Source organism: Desmodus rotundus, chromosome 5, assembly GCF_022682495.2.
Source record: "Desmodus rotundus isolate HL8 chromosome 5, HLdesRot8A.1, whole genome shotgun sequence".
Classification (NCBI taxonomy): Eukaryota; Metazoa; Chordata; class Mammalia; order Chiroptera; family Phyllostomidae; genus Desmodus; species Desmodus rotundus.
Window position 1 is genome coordinate 120,613,824 of NC_071391.1, and position 25,641 is coordinate 120,639,464.

Consider the following 25,641-nt stretch of genomic DNA (forward strand, 5'->3'; position numbering starts at 1 on the left):
GACTGGAGCCAAGTGTGATGAAGTATGGACTTTGTGAAGAGCCTCTTGCCTCCCCTGACTGCAGCTGCTTCTAATATTATTTCAGAAATAATTAGAATCAGTGAAGGAAATCTGAAAGTAATGATAACCTTTCATCGAATCTTTTTGTCTTTTGATCACATATATACTATAATATTCAGAAGAATATTTTGCTAAAAGCAGTCTGATTTGCCGGATACCAAATCAAAGGACAAAATCAATTGGTTTGATTTTTCACATGTATTTCTGACATCTCTTGGGACACACCCTTAATCTGACACAAACTAAAAACTGTGCGTTTGTCATTACAAGAAATCGAGTGTTAATTAAAATGAACACTACTTGACCTTAGGGGGTATATGTTTAAACGGAAAGCATATCCTAGAGTTTTAGATGTTTAGCCCTTTGTTTGAATGTGAAATTGTTACTGATTTTATTTAAATAAGTGTAATACACTTTATTATTAATTTATTAAAATTAAACAAGTTTAAATAAAATTAACTTTCATTTGTCTATAAATACTACTGTTAGACAAATGTCTGATGGATTTTTTGACAAGTTTGGAACTTTCTTTCCTTTATCTATGAAATGGTATCTCATGATTAGATCAGATATAAACTTGAATTTTGTGGAAGTAGAGTTGGATTTTGGTAGTTACCTGATACCTACTTAATCATAGATAAAAATCACTCATTCATTCACTCATTTACTGAGTATTTTTGAGTGACTACAAGGCAAGGCACTAATGTTAGGCAGAAGGGAATCATCAGTGAATCCGTGAACAAAGGGGGCTTTTATCTTGGGGAAGAGAAGAGATACTAATCACATTACAGAAGTTCCTCACCGAGGAAGCTGACCTTTTTAAGGAAAGTCTGGAAAGCTCAAAAAGAAGACTAAGGACTGGCGAGGAGAAGAGGCGAGTGAACTTAGTTTAGTCTTGGACAGAAGAAGCTTCAGGTGCAAAGGCTCTGGGGTGAGGAGGAGGTCAAGGGAATGAAAACAGGTCGGAGTGTGGAAAGCACAGAAAGTGAGGTAGGAGGAGTGTTAGCAGGGGTCACAGGGTAGGCAGAGCCATGCAAAACTACAGGGCTTGGCCTTTTGGGTCTTTTTTCAAGATTAAGATACCTTATCTGTTTCATTCCAAAGACTTGCCTTAGTTTTCCTATGGAAAACTGTAGCCTTGCAAAAAATCTTCTTCACTTTTCCTGCTTTCCTCGCTCTCACATGGTTTACCAGAACTCTAAGTTCGGTATTAAGGGGGAGACTTAACAACTGGAAAATTGCAAACAAATTAAGCTGTTCAATATTTTCTAGATGTGATTTTACTTGTCACTGTTGTGCCTTGTCAGTGGTCCCCTCTGTGAGTATCAGTAATCACCACAATGACCACAGCTCTACACCAGTGAGCTTTTCCGGTTGTATGGTGGAATCTTGTTCTTTTTATGCCCACATATCTTCTAGACATGCACTTCTAAATAACTCTCATAGATAAGAAATATTCCTAGCCCAAGAGAACCGCCCCCCCAAAAGCACTGGATAAATTCTTGAATAGAGGCAATGCATTCCATAACTTTAAAAGATTGCCACCCTTTCATTTGAAGTTAAAATTCCTGCTTTGTGGTATATAAATAAATCGGCAATTTTACTGCGTGCTACCCACTCTGTTAGGAGTTGGGGAAGGGCAGCACTCAACTGGCTCCTCCACCGAGGCAAAGGGGAGAGGCCCCCCAAAGGACTGCTTTAAAGGCTGTAAGAAGGAGAGGCTGGCATCTGATTTTCCAGTCAGCCTTCAGCTGACTTCTGCATCCCGTACTCCTGGAGTAAGGGGAAGACCATTGAGGAGAGATGGTGCGGGGTGATCTCAGAAGTGGAGTTGTGGTGGAAAAAAGGTGGAGGCTGCACACCCGCCAAGGACTCTACCACAGAACATCACGTGGATTTTGTGTAAGGTCACAGTTGGAGGTTAACCTAAAATAAGAGTCTAATCACACAGAAGTTCCCCAATGCCTAGAGGAGATGGTGAGTGAAGGGTCCTTCTCTAGAGGGGACTGTAGAGGGCTTTACCCAACCAAAGAGAACATATAACCAATGAAATCAACGTGAAGAAGTTGTGACCTTGTCACAGACGTGCTCCCTTGCCACCCTCCCTGCCAGAACGCTACTGGAGTACACCACAAGGAGGATGGGCGGAGGGTTGGCGATACCCCCTTCATCTCCAAGTCTTCCGAGCAGTGATTCTCAACTGGAGTGGTACTGCTTCTTATTAGGGGCAACTGGAAATTCACGGGGGGCATTTCTCCACAGTAATATGAGAGTTGCTATGAATATTTATTTGACAGGGGCCAGGGATACAACACATCTTGCCATGTGTGATATAGTCCTTCATTCAATGTAACGTTCAAATGTTCTACAGGACACTCAGGTCGGTGCTGCATGTACTTTCTGAGCCTAGAACCTCACTCTGGCTTTTGTATAATAGCCAAGTTTTCTCTCTCTCTCGCTCTCTCTCTCTCTCTCTCTCTCTTTTTGCTTGCTATAACTTTCACTGACTTTCCCAGGAATGTAACTACTGAATATATTGAGCAAAGATCATGCTTTGTTTTATTTGGAATTTAACAAGAGCTGTTCATTATTTTGGAAAATCACTTCACTGATGGAAAATGTTACTTGTTAATCAGCATTTGCAGCTGCTGCCCTTGAGGTGGGACAAGCATCTGACTGTTCCATCTCACCTTCTAGAGTGCTCATGCCTGACTTCCAGAGAGTGAATAACGTATTCATTTATTATAAAATACTGGCATTGATTCTTCTTTTGTATTGTAGTCCGAACATTGTATAGAATTTGGAAAAATATTCACGGACTATGGTATAATACAATTGAATATTTCAGAATAACGCAGAGGTTGCTACAGAGAACATTTTGATAGTTGATAGATGGGAAGGGGGCTCAGGGGGTGGGCAGAAAAGGAGAAGGGATTAAGAAAGTACAAACAGGTAGTTACAGAATTGCCATGGGATGTAAAGTACAGCATGGGACGAAGAGCAGCCGAAGAACACAAAATGCGTGATCCGTGGACATGAACAATGATGGGGGGATTGCCTGAGGGAGTGGAGGGGGATGAAGGGGGTGGAAATTGGAAGAACTGCAATAACATAATCGATAAACTATAATTTAAAAACTAAAAATAATAAAGAAGGAATGCATTCTTTAAATCTATTTTTTTTAAAAGAGGTTGCCACAGCATTTTGTTATAAAAGGAGGAAATTGGATCTGAATAAATTGACAGCCTCTCCAAGTTCCTAACTTCTCAAGACTTGTGAATGTTCTCTGCTGTGGCAAAGGAGGGATTTGGGGGAGAAATCTGAATGGGTTATGGGACCAAAATTTAACAACAAATAGAACTGTGTCAATTACAAAAAATGAGACTCTTTTAATCACTCAAATTGACTGAAAAATATCGGGACTGGTATGCCCCTCTGGGAGCTTCTTCAGGAAAGGAGACTCTCCAGACCTTCACTGGGAACTGTCATTGGAAAATGCCATAAGGGTTCTCCCAGCAGCTTTCATATCCGATTGGATGGTCAGCTGCCTGTCACACGCCTGCAGAGTGGAAAGAATGTAGAGTTTCAGTTCTGCTACTGACTAGTTGCTGATAAACTCACCACCACTCGGAGCCTTGCTTCCTTTGCAAATTGAGGATGCTTATAATTTTCTGCTCCTTTCAACATTATCATGAGAATCATCTGGTGCCATACATATAAAGTCTTCAGTTATGAAAGGAAATAAGACGCTGTGCCTTCTTGCATTCCACGGTACTCAGACCCAAGCCATGTGTACAAGAATACCTCATAGCTCATGAGGGTTGGCTGAATGTGCCCCTCTCTCCCTGCCCAGAAGGAGCATAGACAGGGGAATTTTGACTTGGTCTCTTAATGCTTAATTTCTTTATTCACATGTATGGTATACTCGAAACCCCTATTTATGATTACTTGACATCATTGATACATGACCTGAAAGCATTAAATATAAGTGTCCAGATATCCAGGCTAGTTAATCATATATTTTATAAGAACTAGTGAGCTAAAAAGCCAAATATGCAGAGAAAGAAAGAAGCTGGGTATGTATTTTAAAAGATGAGTTAATTTGAGTGTGAAATCCCACCTGGTACGCACGAGGAAAGCAGTTAATTAAATTCTTTGAAAGGAGTGGACTGGGCCCCCACAGCTAGCGGCGCTGGTTAGAACAGCAGTTTTCGACCAGTGTGCTGCAGGAATTTTTAAAACATGCAATACCTGACAATTGAGTCAGGGGCACTGACCTCTTTTCCCTTAGATTGTCGAATTAAAAGAAAATGACTACAGCCAGCACAACAATAGCCGTCCAGTATGAATGAATCAAAAATATACCTATTTTTTTTGTCAGATTGGCTATATATATATACATGTAAGTTTATGTGTTTTCACAATTAGTTTATGTGTTTAAAACGTGGTGTTTACCATGCCCTGTAGGGTGTCCGACCCTCAGGAGGGTTGTTCAGTTCCAGATTTTTCCCTGTCCAATGTCTCCACTGTTAACCGGGAGCTGCCTGTTTTGAAACTGTCTCCCTGTGCACAGAGCTGAGAGTGTAATAGGAGACCAATGCCCGTCCAACCGCTCTAGTAAAAAAACGACTCCAAGGGAAAGGATTTGCCCCGGGTTCGCCACCCTACAGAGGACACAGTAGCGTTGCCCTCCTAAGCAAAGGTCAGCAGGGCTGTGGTCAGAGTTGCTTCTGAAGGGGGAGTGACGGTCTCCTAGGTAAGGCGGGAAGGAGACCGAAAGTCCACACCGTGTCATTCATTTCTCTAAATTATCTTTGTCCTCTCAATTAAAGTCATTTATAGCTGCCGCCTTTGTCTCCTTTTGGTTTTCCGACAGAATAATACTTTGGTATCTTGTGCTCCTGTTAGAGACAATTTCTTCCTTAATTAAAGGTCATATAATGTATCTTTGCATTTGACATTCACATAAAAACTTCAGTCCTTGTTATTCCCTTCAGAATGTTGTTCACTTTAATTAATTCCTGATTAGTTTCTGCCCTTTCCCAAAGGAAAAAACAATGCTGGTTTTTGGTGACACTTAAATTCACTAGTGTGTTCACAATCTTTATCTATTACATTCACGATATTACACTTCTATGGCTATCACCTTTGCAATCTTCTTTACAACTAATTTTTGATAATGAAATGGGAATAAAGACTTTTTCACCTAGTACCATATGACAGCAAAAATAAATTTAATTACTAGTCTATGGCTATAACTTTAAGCAAACCACTTTTGTTTCACTACATGTAAAATGGGAGTGCGAAGGTGATTTCTGTCCTTTTTTCCCATTAAAACATTGATATTTCATGACATAAAGTCTCCGTGCCTGCTCCCGGCTTCAAAGCCAGGTCTACATTGCACACTATGAGAGAGGAGATACGGAATCATGAGAATCCCCTTCCATGCTGGGGAATTCCCTTTATCTTCCTTTCAAGAATGAATATATCTTGAAAATATATTCATTCCTTTTCTCTGGGAAGATAATTTTGAAAAACTAACTTGTAGTGCCCTTTACTTACTTAAAAATAAGTGGCATTTTGTGTATAAATCCTTTATATATAATAATCAACATTGCAATGCTTTCTTTACTTTTTATTATAGTAAATTGCAACCGTACATAAAAGTAGAGGGGGGACCAGAATGAGGGTCTATGTGCCCATTTTCAGCGTCACCCATTGACAACAAATGGTCAATTTTGTGGCGTGGAGAGCTCACCTCCGCCTTTCACATTCGATTATTTTAAAGCCACTTTTGGATATCGCATTTTTTCATTAGTACATACTCACATGTATATTTCTAAAAGAGAAGTCTTTGTTTTTCTTCACTGCAACAACATTATCATGCTTTAAAAATTGATAATAATCACTTAACTTAATCAAATATCCAGTGTAGAAATTCTCTGATTCTCTTATTAACAATATGTTTGCAGTTGGTATGTGAGAATAATGATCTAAATAACATTAAAACATTACATACGTCTGAAATGTCTTCGAAACCCTCTTTATAATTCCTTCTCTCACGTAATTCTTGCAGGTTAACGTCCCCACGAATTCAAGTCTTTTTTTCTATCAAGTTTCACACATTCTACAATTTGCTGATTGCATTGCTGTGGCATCTTTATATGGATTTCTGTCCCCTCCTTCTATACACTTAGATGCTTAGCTGGTCATAGGGAGCTATGTCATAGGGAGTGTTTTGTATATATCTTCCAATTTGTTGGTTTACAAATATTTTATTGACTGATTTTTGTGTGAGAGAGAGAGAAAGACAGAGAGAGAGAGAAGGAGGGAGGGAGAGGGAGAGAGAAAGGGGAACAGAGGAAGGGGGAGAGAGAGAGAGAGAGAAAGAGAGGGAATTCCATTTATTTACGCATTCATTGGTTTCTTCTTGTATGTGTCCTGATGGGACATCGAACCTGCAACCTTAGCATATTGGGACCATGCTCTAAGCCGCTGAGCCACCTGGCCAGGGCCATTTTAGCATATTAAGAAAGAAATAATGTCTGATTGCCCTCTTTTTGTGTTGTTAAACTTACTAATGTGCTCAGGCATCATCGGCTTGATTCATTAATGCTTTTCAACTAGTGTTTTCAGCAGCAATTGATGATTATTGTCCAGAATCTTGATTTCATTGGAGATTTCAAATTGGTAATATTTTGTGTATCATTACTTCATAATTTACTGATTGGAATTCATTGTTTATAATAGCAAAGCTTATTGTTTGTAATAGCAAAAATTATTGCAAACAATCTACATGTCTAACAACATTTGACACTATTCAGGGCACTGACCTCCTTTCCCTCTAAATTTAGGGCAGGTGCTAGAAACGGAACTGTAGATCCATGTTGACAAGAGCAGAATGAGCTGCAGGTCAACACAGAATATAAATCTATACTGACATGAACATATATTGTGTTAAAACAGGTTGCAAAATATAATGTATAGTTGGATGCAATATTTATTTAAAAGGATAATTTTATATGAATAGATAGAGATATATAGATATATGCATAGAAAAATTCTGGAAGTCTATCCTTTCAAATACAACATATTTATTGATATCTGGATGGTGGGGTTTGAGTAGTTTTCTCCTTTCACTTTGCTTACTTTCATTAACACATGAATATTTTCCAAAGCTAACAATAAAAAGTAAATATAATAGAAATTTTACATTTTTATGATTAAAGCAGTATTTTCAACCAACAATAAAAAACATTTACTTGCAAAACCCCAGTAAATCCATTTTAATTTGTAAATAAAGAAGATCCCTGTTCACTGTCATTTAAATGACATACCCCTTTTTCTTGTTCCCTTGAATCTCATGGCACAGATTACAGGTGAGTGGTTTGCTGTTACTACGATTGCTACCATCCAGCCTAAAAAATGTTTGGCCTAGACTTGGTGCTTCTTATCACCTGTGAAATTGCTGGTTTTATCCTGAACCAGCTGCTGGAAAGGTTTAGATTCTCAAACAGACCCCTTTGCCACAGCTAACGTTCCATGGTTGTTGGAGACTCTGTACATATTATGCTACTTAATGTTCAGAACCATCCTCTGATATGAGTGTTGATAACCTTACTTTACAGATGGGAGAAAGGCCCGCATTCACAGCTAATGAACCCCTACACTGGATTTGGACCCAGCATTTTTTGCTGTAATTGTTTGCCTGCTTGACACTGCATTTCCAGATCAGTCTCGTTCACTTTTTTCCTACCTTGAGAGCCTTACCTGACAAGTCTTAACCACACAGAGACTGTCTCATTTAGTTGTCTGCCGCCGCGTTTCTGTTGGAATAGGTGACCTTCTCCGTCAAAGTCTAAACTCTCATGGTACTGGCACAATTTCAGCTCCTGTAACCTCTCCCCTGCCATCACCCTATGTACTGAGATAGTAATACATTGTGAGCTAAGCACACCGATTTCCTATTACTGCCTAAAAATAATGTTTCTCCATCAGTCACATAGAGGAAGCACACCCTTCATTAAAATAAGAAGTTACTGACCTCAGGCATCTGTCTGGAAATACCCTATTCATACCCCACCCCAAGGCAATAAAGTTGACAGGAAATCTGTCATGATTACTGTAACTGCAAGATGTTGAAGCCATTTTTTTTGAAATTACAAGGAGTGAAAATCTCAGATAACTTTGGCAAGATGGGGCAAGAATCATTTTTTAATCAAAACTTTTTAAGATAATACTTTAATATACATGTTTCTTTTACATGCTGGTAAATCTCAAAAACATAAGCAATCATAAAAAAACATTTATCCAGCTACAATGCATCAATTAATGCATTGTAGGGCAGAGCATCAAGTACATAGGAAGAAAGGAATGGACTGAGATTGCGAACAAACTTGAGCTGTATGTAAACCAGGGCAGTATAAACATATGGGCATGAAAGCAGAGGATTGAAGCGGTTTGGAAAGCCAAGCGCTGCCATGGTGCTATTCTGACTTGTGTATGGTAAAGAGATGTCCATTTCACATGACAACACTGTGGTAAACTTACACTTGGACGTTGTGCTGTAAAAAACCGTAAGACCTTAAACTGAAAGATCTGGATGTGATCCTGACAACATCTATCAAAATAACTCTTAGTCTCTGTGAGCTTCATAAAATTGTCCCCTTTATAAAATGAAAATGAAGCTTTCCATACACCTACCCCATGGAGTTGGGAGATCGCAGAACACACATGAGAAAGTACTTGGTAAAACATACAGCACTGTATTAGTATAAGGCTGAGTTATTTGTCCATGATACAATCCTACCTGTTGTTACCCAACACTCCTATTGGCTGTTTCAAAGATGTACAGTTGTCCAACAAATGGTTTTGAGGGCTTACAACGCATCATGCCTATTCTAGGTGCCATGGGTAGACCAGTAAACACAATAAAACTTCCCACCCTCCTGGAATTTACATAGTCCATCAGCAGAAACTGAAACTGTAGACTAAGAAATTTGTGAGGGATATTAATTTTTCCAACTCAACCAATATTTGTGTGTACCTCCCATGTGTCAAGCGCAATGATGGGATAGAATATACACACTATTGTTGTGGGGTTTATGACTGAGAAGGCAGACTTGAGTCTGCCAAGTTTAAGGTGAATTACAATACAGCATAATACAACTAAGATAATGCAAAGAAGAGACAAATGGCTCAAATGTGGGAGTCAGAAAGGCATCCTGAAAGAAGGAGGTACCACTCGCAACTGAGGGCATAACACAGAATGGGGGTGGCAGGTCATTTTCCCATTCTACTCTGCATCTTAGAGTATAGTGGTCCTGTGCAAGAGAGAGACCTAAGACACAAGGGATCTAGAACTCATATCATATGATAATGAGAGAACTGAAGACATTTAGCCTAGAATGTTAAAGACACACATAATTACCTAATTACAAATAAGTTAAATTTATTTTATGTGATTCCAGGTAGCAAATTTTAATCAATGGACACATATAAATCTTCCTAAAATTCTTATTCCCACTCCTTCCATTTTTTCTGGGAATATTCTTCCCTCAATATTTAACTAACATCCCCTGACCTCTATTCCAATGTTCCTTATCCCTGTTCCCGGCTTCATTTTTCTTCATAGCACACAAAATCTTTTCATACATATATATTTTACGTACTTATTATTTATTAATCTGCCTAGTCTCAAAATAATATGTCATGTGAAGGCAGGGATTTTATGTGTTTTGTTCATTCATATATTTCAGGTTCCTAGAAGAATGTCTTCTAGACAATAAATATTTGTAGGATAAATGAACGAGAGTTGTCCAGAATATAAAAAGGTTGCCTCCTATAGTAGTTTACTTCTATTATAGAAGGGTAATGAGTTTGTTTATTAGAGTATTAATGTAATGGGTTAAGAGTAGAACCGAGTGGACCTACAACTTTTTTCTGATAAAATGAAATAGATGTGTAATGGCAGGAAACTCATTCCCTCAAATAAGATGTATAGACAACTCTGATCCTTGGTATTTTCTTCTTATATTGAAACAAATCCTGCAACTCCAAAAACTCTATTTAGTAATCCTAACTCTAATATGAATTAATCTTCAATATAGATGTAGACATAAACCTGTTTAGGATTGAAAACATGCCAAAAATATAACTTTCACAGTTACAGTGTTAACATAAAAATAATTTACATTATCTAGGACATTCCATTTAAGATTACCCCCCTGCTGTCCTTCCTGTAGTGCAAGTGACTGGGTCTCCCAACAGACTGTCTCCTTACAAGTCTGGCTTTCATTGACCCCCATTACCCTTTGTCAGGGCAATCGCTCTCCAGTCACCTGACTTTAAATATGGCATCCTGGCTTGGGAAGCGATGTTATCGGAAAATGGTACCCTTACAAAGCCTTTGTTTTGTTCTTTGGGGCTCGTGTATAATGTGTACAAAACTGTCTTATCACATAGTTCCTGAATAGAGTATCAGAGAGGGAAATTTACTTCTGAACAAAACACATTTGATTGTCAGAAAAGGATTCTGTCTCAATGGTAAGATTAAATTTTCTTTCGTTTTTCTAACTACATTGAAATCCCAATACTTTTATAGTTTTAATGTTAGCTTCCTTTTTTCTTCCACAGTTCCTGCTAATAGTTTGGTATTATTCTCAGTAATGATTATAATGGTAGCTGACATTTCCGTATTAACTATAATAGTAGCTAACATTTATGAAGTGTCCTTAGCACTGTTCTGGATACTTTATAAGTATGAAGTTATTTAACCTTTTTACCATCCCTTTGATTTAGGCACTACTACCACCATACTTTAGATTTAAAGAACCAGAAGCATATAAGCAAGGTAGTTGAGTAAATTTAGGCAGTTTGGTTTGGGAAGCCTGTGCTTGTGGCCACAATGTAGACCTTAAACTTTGTGGGCAAAGCTTTGGTTAACTAGATATGCAAATGAGCTAAAACAATTGTGTCGATGATACTGAAGACCTTTGTAGAAAGAGGAAGACATGATGGATGCCAGAAAGAAAATCATGATTTTCGTGAAGTCCTGAGAAATATATTTAACTACAGCGGTCAAAGTAAAATGTATTTCACTGTGTTTTCTTTCACTGTCTTAAGTTTAAGTTATGAAATACATATTCAGGAATTCTTTTGTTCATAGTTTAGTATCTTGGAGCAGCAGTTCTCAAACTTTGTGGATCCCATTAGACCCTCAAAAATAAGTGAGACATCAAAAGAGCTTTTGCATATATGGGTTATATTTGTAGACATTTATTGTATTAGAAATTAAAACTAATAATTTATTAAATATTTAGTTATTTATTCAACAAAATAATAATATACCAATTACATATTAACATAATAATATTTTTTTATAAAAAATAACTATGTGTTTCAAAACAGATTAGTGAGAAGAATGATCTTGGTTTTCATATTTGCAAATATTTTGAATGTTTGGCTTAAGAGAAGACAGTTAGATTTTCATATCTGTTTTCCCATTTAATCTCTCACAATATCACACACTATGTAGCCTCTGGAAAACTCCAGTGTACACTTGTGAGAAAATGAGAATGAAAAAGGCACATAACATTTTCATGTTTTATGAAAATAGCACTAACCTTACGGATCCCCTGAAAGAGCCTCTGAGATGGTCGGGGTCCCCAGCTCAGGCTTTGAGAGCCACTGTCTTAGAACGACCGACTAGGAGAAAACAAGAACAAAAAAACCTTGGTGCATTTTTTATATTGCATGTGCCATAGGTTTTCCTATTTTTAGTTCTGTTCCCACTCCCCAAAAATGAACAGTCTGTGATGTTTCAGAATTTTTCAAGAGTTTGGGAGACCTTCCCTCCTTTAAGGAATTTTCTATTCAAAATACAGTCAACAACCTTAACATATTCCCTCACTTGTTTTTATCTCTAACAGCTTCTGTATTGTTTCAAAGCATGGAAATAAATAAGTAATGAGAAAGTAAAAGTACTATTTGCAAGTTCATTAAAATATTTTGAGTTTATTTGCAGAACATTTTGATTTTATATGCAATGGGAGGTCCTCTTTCAAGAACTATGACTGCTTCCTGTTCACCTATTCCTCATATCACCCAGTTTGCAACAACCCATTTTCTCTTGTCTTCATCAAAGGGGATCCTATCGAGCTCTGGGCTTAATGTGGAAAGCAGAGGGCTGTCTCAGTTTCCCAGGGCCACCATACCCTGCTGTCCAGGCTCCATTGCCCAACTGCATTAGCAAAGAGGCTGAGTTCTTGATACCTCTGGAGCCAATGTACTCATTTAAGGAGAGAGAAATGAAGTCTTACCCTTATGAAACTTGCTTTCAGCTGGGGAAGACTGAAAATAAAGATATAATCTAATGTTAGGTAGTAATAGTCCCTAGGAAAAAATTAAGCAAGTTATGGGATAGAGAATGACAAAGAAGAGGTTTTAAGGTGGTCAGGGAAGGCCTCCCTTAGCAGGTAACGCTTGCCCAGAACTGTGGAAAAGTAAGGGAGAAGTTTATATCTGGGGCAAGAGCAGTCCTGGTAGAGGTCATAGAAAATGCTAATTCCCTAAGGTCAGAAGAAACTTGGCTCATGTGCATTTGAGGAAACAGCAGGAGCCAGTGTGGCTGGAGCCAAATGAACAAGTGGTAGAGATACAAGAACTGAGAGGTTGTCATAGTTTGTTCTAAGAGTGCCAGGAGCTACTTGGAAGTTTTGAGTAGGAGTGTCATGTTTAAAGAGGATCACTCTGAGTACACTTTCACAAGCCTAGGCGCATGATGAAGGCAGAGAGACCAGTGGGTAGAGAGTTGCTATCGGCTTTCACTAGGATATTAGCAGTGGGAAAAGATGGTCCAATCTGGGATTTTTTTGGAAGGTAGAGACCACAGCATTAGCTAATGGATCAGAAGTGGGATATATGAAAAAGAAAGTAACCAAGGGTGAATGGATTTTTCTACTGAGCAATTGGGTGAATGTTCATGCCCTTTCCTAAGACAGGGAATCCAAGGGACAGAAATAAACTGTTTTGTTTTGAATGTATTAAGTTTGAGATGCCTAGTGGATATCTGAGGAGGGCTGTTGACTTCCCAGGTGAGCATACGAGTCTGAAACTTGGAGTTGTAGCCTGAGATGAAAATTTGAGCATTATTGGATGGTCATTACAATCCAGGGTATTGGGTGGAGTCAATGAGGAGTGAAAGCAGAAAACACAGGAGATGGGGTCTGAGGACTGAGCCCAGGACACGCCTATTTCTGAGACTGAGAAAAGAGGAGGGCCAGGGAAGGGGACCAGAATAAGTGGTCATTGACTTACAAGGAAAAGGTAATGTCCCAGAGCATATAAACACAGAAGTTTAGAAAATAGGTAGGTGACACTCCCCTTGACTGCACCTGACTTCAAAAGACCACTTGAGTACCCAGTGTCTAGTCCTGTCTACATTCCTGTCTGTACAACAGGTCCTATACCTAAGGGTTCGCATTAGATGTTCTGCTCTTTATTTCGTTCTTATCCACTTCCTAGACTATCCCTATCTGTCCCATAGCATGTTGTTGATGTCAAATAGCAGGGTCCTTGCCCCACATCCAAAGTCCACTTGTCCCTCCAGCATAACATTTCGCAGAGAAATTTGCTCATTAACAAGCACCATATTTATCAGCTAGAAGCGAATCAGTTTTCTGTATTCAACTAAAAACAAAAGACACAACAAGATGCACAAAAACAACAAGGTGGTTGTTCAGTAGTTATTTTCTGGAACATTAAATTAACTGGACTTTCTCATATTTATGAGAAAATAATTGATGCTCATAATGATATCCCTAAATTAATATATGGTCCCCAAAGCCTTCTTAGTCATTAAAGAAAAATGAATTACAGTGAGTATCCATTAGGGTTAAGCATAATGCCTCATGTTCTAGTCCTTCTAAAATCAGAAATTAATGTGCGCTCACACGGCTAAACTCTATTAACTAGAACAATTGATTAAACAGAAGAATATATTTTCTCAGCACAGCTAATAGGAGAATTTACTAGGATTGAATCAGCTGAAAGGAGGCAGGGGACATTTCTGTTCTGGGCTGTCCATTGCTGGGGACAGCGATGTGGGTGAGGGTTCAGATCACAGTCTTTGCAGAGAAGTGGAATCAGGGTCGGGCTGGGCATTGCATGTTTTAAGGCAGAAGTTGTCAGGAGAATCCATAGACAGTAGAAGAAACACAGAAGTTAGGAGGAGCTAAGGCGTCTGTGGTTTGGGGAGTAAATTGCGGTCAGACTCAATTCACATGGGTCAGCCCTGAGGCCTCATGTCCTGGTAGGAAATTAATGACATAAAAGAAATGGCAGCCTAAAGAATGGTTCTGATTTTCCAGTATTAGACTCAGACAGAGTAATTTTCACCCCTGTGAATGTTTTCCAGGCATCCCTAAAGTTGTCCTTTATGGGTAGGCAACTATTTCCGGCAAACCAGGGAAAATGGAGAGGTCCCTAAGCACCTGGACGGTGCCTGAAATACTGTAGATCTAGGGATTACCCAGCTGCCTGGCTCCAGACAGAAAGGGAAAGAAGCTGAGGAAAAGTGGATTCTCAAATTCCACAAGAATGCTGCTTTTCATTCCTTTTTAAACTGATTTGTTCAACCAACAATGACTGCAGTCCTACTTGCTTAGTCTGTAGAGAGAGACAGGGTGGATAAGTCAAAATCTTTGCCTCCTGGGAATCTCAAGCTTGGTGTAGGAGAAGATAGCAAGATAGATGGACAAGCTAGCCAATGCAGACAGACACATGGTCTTGTTGTTGTTATGTAGGGAGGAGACAGGGCTGGCTCTGCACAGAGAGGAAGGAAATGAGGAAGAGCAAGCAGGGCTTTCCAGAGAAGCTGATGGCTAAACTGAGTCTTCAAGGATCACTGGAGGTTTTCTGGAAGGTGACAGGACAGTGACATGAAAAACAATAGTGGCATGAGAGTTCAAGTTGCATTTTGGGATGTGAGAGAAGTTTGATGTGTTTAGAATGCTTAAATGCATGTGGAAAAGTGCCACAAAATAAGTCCTGAGAAATAAAGGGCTGTGTAGGCAATCTAATACAAACTTGGGATTTTAATTGAGGAGTCAAAAAAAAAAAAAAATCACAAGGCCCTGACTGGTGTGGCTCCGTGGGTTGGGCATCGTGCCTCAAAGTGAAAGGGCACCTATTTGATTCCTGGTCAGGGCACATGCTTGTGTTGTGGGTCAGGTTCCAGGTTGGGGTGCTTGTGAAAAGCAACTGATCAGTGTTTCTCTCCCTCTCTTCCTCTCTCTCTAAAAATAAATAAAATCTTTTCAAAAAATCCAAATGATTTAGGCTGTCACTAATTTTGTGTGGTAATTTAGGTAGCTGGGGCGTTGGTTCTTAAATCGCTGCCATGAATTCTCAGGTTGAACCCACGATCAGCACTCTCAACAGCATTGTTATCAGCACACGACGCAGCCAGTAACGGCCACTCCAGGAGCAGCAATAGCAACTGTCAGAGTTCAGATGTGGAATGAAACTTCTTTATCATCCCTGGACTAGATGATCCAATCATTCATTTAACAAATTTATTGATACTTCCTATGAACAAAGGACTTCAATGTCTTTTCTAAACCTATGAATGAAAACCTTCAAAAAGTGGGGTGGCACCTCCAATATTAAACTTCTGGCCTGATGCCAAGACTGTGTCGAGAAGAGCAGAGTATCTTATGGAAAGCGTGCCCTTCTTTTCTCTCCAGGAAAGAGGACATACAAGGTTCTCTTGATCTCTGAGTATCTGGGAATAGTGCTCAAGCATTTCAGACTTCCTAACATAATTATCTTTCCACTGTCCTGTTTACTCCTTTGCTTGCATCACCAAACCTAATACTTTCTGCATCCTACATACACATTAAATATTTGAAGGGGTGAATGAACCTATAAATCAATGAATAAAAGTCATCAGACTATTTTCTCTGATATTTTGGGCCAAAAATATAGTTATGATTAATTGATGGGTACATTTTTACCTGTAGCAAACACTGCTGGCTATGACAGTGTCAGGCATTATTTGTAACATTTGATGTTTAAAAACATATAATATTATTTTCTCTGAAAACAGAAACAGCTCATTAAATAAATGCGTGAATTTCTTGAGCAACAGGATCTTTTAAGCTTATTTTTAGTAGGCTGCAATGCCGTGGGTGTGGAGGAAATGTGAGGTTTCTGTTATCTTAAAAGATACGGACCTTATGATACAGCCCTAGATTGAGAATTAAGTTTTGTAGCTCCCTATTCTTAGAACCTATGAATACATGTGAATAAATCAACTTAATCATCTCTGTTTTGGGTCCCACATTATTGAAAAAAGGATAATTTCTTTCCACTTCATATTTTATCAATGACACTTCTACTTTTCAGGTGCTGCCCAAACATGAAAGACTCTTGACCTCTTGCTGAAGGAAGAGAAAGGGTCAGTTGGCATGGAAAGCTTTCTTTCCTCTGTCTGAAGATGGACTTGACTGCATTTTTCTCTACTCTGTACACTTAAGCCACATGAGTAATTTACCTTGAGTTGAACTGCTGAATTTCAATAAAGATGTGTGTGGGAGTTTGTGCTTGTGCATGTGTGTGCCTGTATGTGTACTTGGGTGTGTGTAGGGCAAGATTTGGTCAAGGTGGGAACTGAGTGCAAAGACATTGGTTAATAAAGTTTCAAGGGGCAAAGAAAGTGCTCAGTGAACATCTGTTTCTGAGTAAGAGCAGCTCGGTTCGTCATAGTGAGTTTCCGGATCCGTTGTGACTTCCTGGGAGCTGCTTGGATTGCAGTTCAGGAAAGGCCAGAGACGTCCACAACGTATTAAGAATTTCTCGGGGGGAAAACTGCTATCTTAGTGCCCAGCATTGTTATTACGCTGGTCTGCCTCCTCCAGCCACAGATTTTGGCTTCAAATTTTAAATCCAGTGGTACAGTTTCTAGAGAGTTTTACTCGCTCTTTTTTGTGTGTGTGTTGATTAATTTTCTTTGAGCAGTAATTTCTTGGTTCTGTATTTTATACTCGTATTCAGCTATTCCTTGGTTGGGGGTGGTACAGTGGCCCCCACCCAGGGTGTATCATCACTGCACACACTCTCTCTCTTACACACGTACACAAACTATGACCATTTTACTGAGAAACAAAACCAGCCACCTGCTATGGCAGTTCTACTTGCCACGGTGAGGACAACTGTTATTTGAGCCATAATCAGTGGAGTCCTGGGCTGGACCAAGTGTCTCTCATGCCCTGTTTACATACTGCTGAGGCCAGCTAAACTCAGTATGACCTTTACAGAGCTAACCGTTCCAGCAAATTTCAATAGGCAGTCATCTTTGTGCGTCTAAATCCAAGCATTAACATAAAAACCTGTTTCAAGCTATCAAATCAAATATACAATTCATTTAAAAGTACTCGTTTGTTTAGGAAAAAGCTGAAGTTCTTTTCATTCAAGAACTCTCTTAAATACATAATATACTTCTCTCTTTTTTTTTTCCAAAAAATCTGTTTCTATTTAGTTCCAAAGGATCTCAGTAAGAAAAAGATTTCAGTGATTTTCATCCTTTGATAAACTTTCTGAAGGAATTTACATGAATTTCACTGGATGTTACACTTCATTATTGGTGTAATAATACTCACATTAACTCACATTAACCTCAGGAAAACCTGCAAGCTCCATCAAGCAGACCACTAATTCAGAACACGTAAACATCTAGACATGCGGTTGTTGTCGAATAAACATTTAAAATAGAGTTGAGTGAACTTTGGGGCTCCTTTTTGGTGGGAATTCAATTCTAAATTAATACTTTAAAAAATAAATGTTCAAGAGATGTCAAATTTGTGGGGTTTGTATTTAATTTTAACTTATACATTTAAAATGTCGTTTTTTGACTTTTTACGTTTAAGCATATGGTCACAATGAGTTCATCGTTGCACTAGAACCTGAGCCCTATATTCTTTCTATACCATTAATCTTCTGATCATAAATTTTCTCAGGCTGAGGGAAATCCATGTTCTTCATAAAACCTCCCTAAAAGTCATAGAAACCTTTCTCTTTGTCACCTGGCTGAGTACTACTTTTTTTTTTGTTCTCAAGGTGTTCCAATACAGAGATAATAGTAATAAATACTTCAGACATTCTATAGATGAGGAAACAGAAATTTCTCATCATGGTCAAAAAACAGAGAACACATTTTCGGGGGCAATGAGCAGGGGTTTCTCATTCTTATCTCTTAAAACATTGCTTTTATTTCCAATTGGGAAAAATCACTAAAATGTGAATAATAAATGAGTGTTTCCAGCTCAGTTTTGATTACAAGGTGTTTTAGCATCCTAACACCTCTGGATATGTAGAAAACATTTTTAAAAATCCTTAATATTGAGAGAAAAACACAAGCTTATTTAACACTCCTTGCCTCATTTATCTTGTCATAGTGGTCCATTTAGCAGCTTTGTAACTCTGTATCCTCAGTCCCCACCCATGGGACAGTAATTAATATACTGGGGCAATTTCTTCCTGATGCCACAGCTTTTGACAGCTGTGAACACTGACTGAGGGCCCATGGTAAGGTTTCCGCAGTGACTTGATTTTCCTGAAGAATGGGAGAAAAATGGGACAAGGAAAGACCATAAAGTAAAAGCTGCATAGTTTTATTGTTGCTTTTTTTCTAATTAGATTCAGATTTTCTAAGGTGCCTGTAAGGAGGTTGCAAGCATTTATACTCAGGACTACAGCAATAACAAAAACACCCCTGGTGGAACAGTGAGAGAGGAAGCCAAATGTTATTCTATTCCCCAAATGAATTGGGTTTTGCCATCAAAGGTTAGGCTGCCCTAACCTTGCTTTGATGAAAGAGGTTGATTATATTAGTTAAATTCTAACCAACAAGTCTTGCTGGGTGAAAGGGGTTCAGAGACATAATTTTTTCAGGTTGTGCTGGGTGCACTGACCTCTCCAAAACACACCCCTTTCCCTGGTCCCTGCCTTGTCAGGAATGAATGAACTCAGCGATACTCTAAGAGGTGGAGGTCATGATATTCTGTGGCCAGCACATTTGAAAAGATATGTGACTATAACTACATCAATGTTTAAACACAAATGCCTAAAAATACGAGAGATAATAACCACAACCTTTTAATTACAGCGCTATGCTCTTCTGTGGGAGAGGGGTGCGTTCTTCACCCTGAGACGCAACGGTGTCACAAACCCACGGCACCATTCAGAGCCATTTTCTAAAAAGAAGCCAGCGTTCTGTGTGTGCACGCTTTCGTCGTCACTTGAGTGTTTTAAAGAACATGTGTTACCATGGGGAGGAATGCATATAAAAACGGGCAATTGATTGGTTCTGAGACATAGCCTATGATAACTTTTCAAGGTTTTCAGCTTTGAAAGTCACCTCTCACACCAACGAATGCCGTATTTATTTGTAAGCACCATGGTGTTGGGGAAAGGAGGCAAAAAGGGCCTTGAATTCAGTCATATCTGGGTTTAAATTCCTGCCACATGTTAGCTGTGTGATTTTTTGCAAAATTATATAATATGCTTGAGCTGTACTTTTATTTATAAAAATAGAAATGCCACGTTTCTTGCAGGACTGTTATAAAAATTCGACCAGATAACATTTGTAGAGCACCTAGCAGTGTGTTTAGGAAGAGTGACCATCAGTGACACTTAGCTTCCTTTCCTTTCTCCACAGAAATTCATAGCTTGATTTGAGCTAATAAAATTGCATAGTGCAGAGAATTATCTCCGTCTTTACCACTGGGCTCACTGGTAGGAGGAGGAAGTGGAATAATTTTTTTATTCTTGAAAATTTACCAGTGGAAAAGGAATGGTTTGTAAGTCTTAACCGTTCAAATTGTTTTTACATGCCGAAAAGCGGGATCCCAAGTCCTCCCATCTCTCCTCTTTTGGTCTCTCTCAAGGTCCAGAGAACTCTTTGCGGAGGTTAAATCCTGCATGAGGGGCCAGGTGTCTTTGTCTTCCACAGCCTTTTGACGAGTGATTTGTGAACCAGGACTGTGCAGTTTTTTATTAAAAATTTTTAGTTGGAAGAGATATCACAACAGAGTGTTTCAAATTTTATGGCACAGGAGAATCACTTGACAAGCCAGATAAACATAGAGACCTGCAGGATCCATCCCCAAGGGCTCTCATCCTGGGGGAACACGTTCCGTGTTCCTGCAATTTTTAAAAACAGGTATCCCAAGTGTCTCTGATTCAGCTGAGCCACACCCACGTGGAGCACCCCTGCCTTATAGGCTATTTAGTTCAAGGTTGCCCTGGTGCAGGATCGTTTATGGCTTCTGGTTCAGAGCACAGCTGCCGGGGGTTGGTTTCAGGTTTTGTAGGAACTATAGCTCATGCAGTTCAGGGGCCTGCTTTCAGAAGACAAACAAACAAACAAAATCTTACTTTTGTAAATTTTGCCAAAGCATATGATCCTGGGAACATACAGCCAGGACTTCTCCCAGGGTTGGGGGTGGGGGGAGCTGTGAATATGAGGGTCCCTGGACATAAACTTCCTTAGCTTCTCAGTACATGCACTTGAGAATAACACATGGCAATCCATCCTTGAATGGTGCCTCTATGAAGGAGCGGAGGAACAGACACCTTACGTAACTTGCTGTGGTCACGTGGCTGTAAGCGGCAGGCAGACCCGGGACTGAAGACCAGAGATCCGGGCACTCTGACTCCAGAGCCACTCTTCCGTTTACCATTACAACATACCGTGTCTTATAGATTCTTCCTGTTTTCGGAAAGTCATCGACAAAGCTTCTCCTTATTTCTATTGTAAGAGCCACAGTTACACTCTTACTGGATGAGATAAAGTGCTGATGACAATAAGTAAAAGATACAATGATTAGTTGGATATTTTTCCATTATTAGTGACTATGAAATTACTCTATTAACATAGATATTTTTACATTTTAAAATCTAAATTTAAAATACACAACTGATTGCTATATAATTGATGAAGACTCTGGGTGATTAAAAGTAAAAGGAGATACAACTCTAACCTCCCAAAGCTTATAATTTAATAAGCCAAGGGTGTGTACAGAGGAGGAGGGTGGGTGAGGTAGCTGTAAACTTACAAGCAGCATGAAGGAGTATATGGAAAGCTTGACTATATTCAGAGAAGAGAGAAAACATAGCCCTAACCTCTGTGAGAGAATAACTGCCTTAAACAAAAACAAAACCAAAGAAAAAACTTACAGACTGCTAATCCTCTCGTCCAATATTCCCTTACAGATCTCTCAGTTTTAACTGCTTGGAACAAGCAGTAAATCAAGTTCTACCTGATGAGATGGAAACAGAAGTGTTACCTGACAATTTCCAGAAAACCTTCCTAAAAGACAGCTGCTGTGGCCCCTTTGTCGCTTTCTCTTCCTCCTTCCCCTTTGTGCGGGCTCGAATGCAGACCACGGGATTTGAGCAGCCTTCATAGTCCCCGAGACACAGCTCACTGAGGCTGACACAGTATCAAGACAGACAGAAGTCCTAGTGACCACTAAGCTGCTACATCGACCCCGGAGCGCTTTTCTCCAGCTTGAGTTCATCAGAGAGGGACAGACCGCTACCTTCTTTACGAAGTGTTTATTTGGGGTTTTGCCTTCTGTATTTGACCTGAATCCTAAATGATAAAAACTGTTATTGAGAATGCTGACATCAACATCATCCATCATCCTGTTAAGAAGGTTCCATTGTAGAAGAGATATAACTGTAACTAACATTATATGACTAAACTTTTTTAAAAAAATGTATTGTTATTATGCATTCAAATAAAATCACCCTCCACAGACTGTCCCTTTGGGAGAACGTAGTATTATTCCAATCATACTGCTGTTAGTCAAATTGGTGTGAGAGCTCTACCTTTGGAACTGTGTCCAGGTGATTTTCATTGACACCTTATTCTAAATTAGGTTACTGTGGAGGACATTTATTGGGTTTTTGTGCGTCTAAATATTTGGTCATCTTTTTTTGGTTTGGGAAATTCTCCACCATACGAGTTTGGGCAACTCCCTCTGCTCACTCTCCAGTCCTCTATCATGCTTTGTTTCCCCCTGCATCCCTCATTACCTCCTGCTCTCCTTTAGAATGGAAGCTCCATTATAGCATGGGGTGGAGGGAGGACTGTATCTAATTGTCTTGCTCAACCCCAGGGCTTACTGCATAATTATGCCTGGTAGATAGCAGGTGTTAAGTAATTATTCTTCTTCAATCAATACATGGTAAAGCAGAGCTCACTTTTCACCATAGATGCTGAAAAGTCTAATATTTTTCACTAGCCTCTGAGCACCTAGAATGTGGGCACATGACCGGCCATCAGCCAGACACCTGGCTCTGCCTCTCAGTGGGGGCTAGTGAGGGGGGCAAGCAGGAGCAGTGCAGCATCCACTCCAGGCGGGTGGGCCCAGCAGCAGCATCCAGTTTCCAGGTACAGCAGTGATCATAGCACCCTTAGGAAGGAATAGCATTATCCAATGTGGACGGGGCAGTGGCATAAGCTGGGTACCCAGGGATCTGTGGGCAGTGTTCTTACTGGACCAGCAGGCATGGGGTATGACTGTCCCTTCTTCCCATGTTTCTGTCCAGGCTCCAACTCTGCTTCTCCGCTTCCCAGGGATGCTGCAAACTTGCCAGTCTCCTTACAATAAATTATTTTTATGTAACTTTATCATAGAGGCTTTCTTTGATGATCCTGCATAAATGGCACGCCCTGCCTGTCTTCATCACCTAAAGCTAGTGAGAGGGCTTGAGGGCTTGCAAGGGGTCTCCTGGAATTTGGGAACCTCATGTCCATCATATATCAAAAAGGTAAAGGTGAAAGCCGGTACTGTTGCTTGAGTTACCCAGAGAGAGGGAGAGAGGGCTGTGGCCTACGTTTGGGACCTACCTGAACAACCAGAAGCAGCATTAAAAAGATGTGTTAAGTGTTTTTCATGGACTAAATGTGGGTCACGAACACAAAAGAGCTGGTGTAGTCACGTTAGGTTCTGTCTATTAGGGCCACCTGGCACATGATGGGACCTCAGCAGAGAGATGCTGAAGATGGGATGGCAAGTCAGAGAAAAATGCGATGCATCACTTGCATCTTGGGAGTTATCGTTTAATGTATTTATTGCTAGGATCTCTTAAGAATCCAAGACAGTCCCCATGAGAGCAAGTTAGACACCTGTCCAACTATGAGAAATCACAGATCTAAAGAATAACAGCTTTCTGGCATTTTCTTTTTTCCACTCCCTCTTACTTTTCCACTCAATCACAGCACTCAGCTCTGAGTGAGTTAGCAAGAATAGGGGTTGGGAAGTGGAAGCGGCAGCAAGGAGAAAACACACACCCTCCTCTCTTCACCCCTCCCCCCAGCCCTCACCCTGCACGTCATCAGCCTGCAGCCAGCCTCAGCAGGGCCCAGGGGAAAGGGCTCAATATTATACCAAATTAAACTGCTCATTATATGGGGCCAGGCATTCTGCATTCTGGATTGAGACTATGTTAATGACTTCAAATGACTGCAGTGTTTCTATTAATAATTGCCTTTTATCACTTACTGTCCAGGTTTGTACTGAGGTTTAAAACAACACTGGGAGGAAAAACAATGTCCTTTGGTGAGCATCCCCTGTCAGTCCTGCCTGTTCAAACCACCAGTTACTTACTTTTAAATATGAGGGAATATTAAGCAAATGATGAGGCAAGTGATATATTCTTCTCATCTTAGTCACTGTTCCCTCTATCTCAGGGATCATTGTTGTCCTTTTGCTTTGATTTCTCCCATCAACTGAAAACATAAAATAAACAGTTTTTTAAACTGAATAATCTTAACTACATTATTAGTGGCTAAAACTGTTGTTCTCTCTCTAGAATAATTACCATCTAAAAGAGATGCCCAGGAAAACAATCTTAATAAAAAGTAATTGCACCAATGTTAGAATTTCTAGCAAGAGAGAAGACATTTTATATATAGCACCTTTCTGACAATGCTCAAAAAATACTATATAAATTTTTTCTAGAATTTTTGTGATTTTAGGAATAATATTTAAGTCTTCAATCTATTGGGAATTTATTCTTGTGTGTGGTATAAGAAGATGGTCTAGTTCATTTTTCTGCACATATCTGTCCAATTTTCCCAACACCATTTACTGAATAAACTATCTTTAGCCCATTGTATGTGCTTGCTTCCTCTGTCGAATATTAAATGACTATAAAGATGTGGGTTTATTTCTGGGCTCTCTATTCTGTCCCATTAATGTGTGTCTGTCTTTATGCCAGTACCATGCTGCTTTGATTACTATGGTCTTATAGTATAGTTTGATACTATGTAGCGTGATTCCTCCAACTTTGTTCCTCTTTCTCAAGATTGCTGTTGCTATGCAGGGCCTTTTGTAGTTCCATATAAATTTTGAAATACTTGTTCTAGTTCTGTGAAATACATCATTAGAATCTTGATAAGAATTGTGTTGAATCTATAGATTGCTTTGGGTAACATGGACATTTTAATGATGTTAGAAGACATCGGCAGTAAAGTTTCAGACACTGTTAGCAATATTTTATCTGATATACCTCCCTAGGCAAGGGAAACAAAAGGAAAAAATAATCAAATGGGACAACATCAAACTAAAAAGTTTTGCACAGCAAAGAAAACCAGCAACAAAATAAAAAGACAACCCATGGAATGGGAGAACATATTCACTGATACATCTGATAAGGGGTTAATATTAAAAATTTATAAAGAACTTACAATATTCAACACCCCAAAAATAAACAATCCAGCCAAAAACAGGCAAAGGACCTGAATAGACACTTCTCCAAAGAGGACATATAGATGACATATAGGCATATGAAAAGATGCTCATCACTAAACCACTCATCTTCAAAGAAATACAAATTAAAATCACAATAAAACATCACTTCACACCAGTTGGAATGGCCATCAACAATAAATCAGCAAACAATGGGTGAGAGCAAGGATGTAGAGGAAAGGGAACTCTTTTAAACTGTTGGCGGGGATGCAGACTGGTGTAGCCACTGCGCAAAGCAGTATGGAGATGCCTCAAAAAATTGGAAATGGATCTGCCTTTTGATCCAGTGATACCATTTCTGGGAACATAGCTGAAGAAACTCAAAACACTAATTTGAAAGAACATAAGCATCCCTGTGTTCATTGCAGTGTTATTTACAATTGCTAAGTTATAGAAGCAGCCCAAGTGTCCATCAGTAGATGAATGGATAGAACAACTATGGGACATTCACACAGTAGAATACTACTCAGCCATAAAAAGGAAGAAAATCTTACCCTTTGTGACAGCATGGATTGGAGTCCAAATCCATGGGTGGATTTGAACTTGAGAACATTGTGCTAAGTGAAATAAGCCAGTCAGCACAAGACGAATACCATATGATTTCACTTATAAGTGGAATCTAATGGACAAACTGAACTAACAAGCACAATGGAGACAGACTCATAGACGGAGAGCATGATGACAGCTATGGGTGGAGGTTAGGGAGTGGAGGAATCAAGCTAAAAAATATCAGGTCTCATGGACATGGACAACAATGTGG

General features: G+C 39.4%; 1 protein-coding gene across 3 annotated transcripts in view; it reads right to left on the minus strand.

The window, feature by feature from the left end:
* Window positions 1-25,641, minus strand: part of SLC8A1 (solute carrier family 8 member A1) — a 344,047-nt gene that overhangs the window by 300,983 nt on the left and 17,423 nt on the right. Inside the window, exons 2-3 of one of the 3 annotated variants that reach the window (XM_045189493.2) lie at window positions 23,739-23,860; window positions 11,685-11,766 (exon numbers count right to left, since the gene is read on the minus strand). The exons of 1 other annotated variant lie outside the window; for it this stretch is intronic. The gene's annotated coding sequence lies outside the window, so the exon portion shown is untranslated. The remainder of the gene's footprint in view (window positions 1-11,684; window positions 11,767-23,738; window positions 23,861-25,641) is intronic. One more of the 3 variants, XM_045189492.2, reaches the window with a different exon arrangement.